The following is a 1160-nucleotide window of genomic DNA, read 5'->3' as shown; positions in this document are numbered from 1 at the left end:
TGCAGTAGTAAACTACAGTAAACTGCAAGATGGTGAGTTGACACCCATCGAAGTTCACTTTTACTACTACCCTGGGGTTGAATTAATTGAACCAAAGGTTGAATGAAGATTCGGTTGCATTGACATGCCAACTTAACTTACACATGCACACAGTACGGTACGTACATCCATGTGAGGTTAAGCTGGCAGTCGAAAATCGAAATCGAGGGCCTGCCTCACGTGCATGCAGTTAACAGCGCTCCAATGGCGATGGTTAAAGCTGGACCGACGGAGATCTGCTCTTCACCCGTCGCATCGCATGCATACGGAAGCTTCCGGTGAACTAAGAGACGCTGCGTCCGATGGGGGCGTTGACAAGTTTCAAGTCCCCCCAAGGCCAAGGCGGTGAAACTTGTGGGGTAAACGAGGTGGTGATCCGGCGTCGGTAACGGGGCGCCGTGAGATCCATGGCGTCCTCGGTTAATTTAACTAACTAACCTGTCTCCTCTCTTTGTTCTTTTGGTAAAACTCGTGAGAACCGATGCTGCTACCGTGGCCGGCTCGTCCCAAAGATTTTACCAGCTCGTGGTGGCAGCATAGCATATCTGTCGCGGTCAAAGAGGTAAAGGGCCAAATTACCGCTTTCTTGACCCCAAAGGCGTCTGCAGTGTGTGCAAAGTGCAAAAATGCGTGCTGCTCCTCTGTTTTTCCAGTAGTTCTGCTTCTGGAACAGTGAGAGCACTGTCGAGTCACACTGGCTAGTGCGGTGCAGTGCTGGTACCCATCTGTTTTCCTTCCTCCTGTTGATGCGCCGGTGTCTCCTACCAGACAGTTCAGTTCGTGTAGGAGGAATTCAGACGTTCCAACACACCGATCGTCATGCGCTTCAGTTTCTGTCGTGGAAGGCAGTTCGGTTTCTTCTGCCCGGGAAGCAAGTCATGGTATATCTTCCACGTTTCGTCCCTTGTGCAAAGCTAGGCCGTAGGCACACACAACACGGGCTAGAAGAAGTACAAGGAAGATCATACTTGACGAGTACAATGGAGTATGTACCTATCTATCCATCTGTTTGATGTAGAGTACAATGCTCATTTTCTTATACAGCATTCGGAAGCTACATGTTCTGTATACAGCTAGCTAGCAGATGACTTTATACAGCCTTCAAGTCTCATCTTTTCAAA

This window comes from Triticum dicoccoides, chromosome 5B, assembly GCF_002162155.2.
Source record: "Triticum dicoccoides isolate Atlit2015 ecotype Zavitan chromosome 5B, WEW_v2.0, whole genome shotgun sequence".
Taxonomy (NCBI): Eukaryota; Viridiplantae; Streptophyta; class Magnoliopsida; order Poales; family Poaceae; genus Triticum; species Triticum dicoccoides.
Note: the sequence above shows the minus strand (reverse complement) of the source record.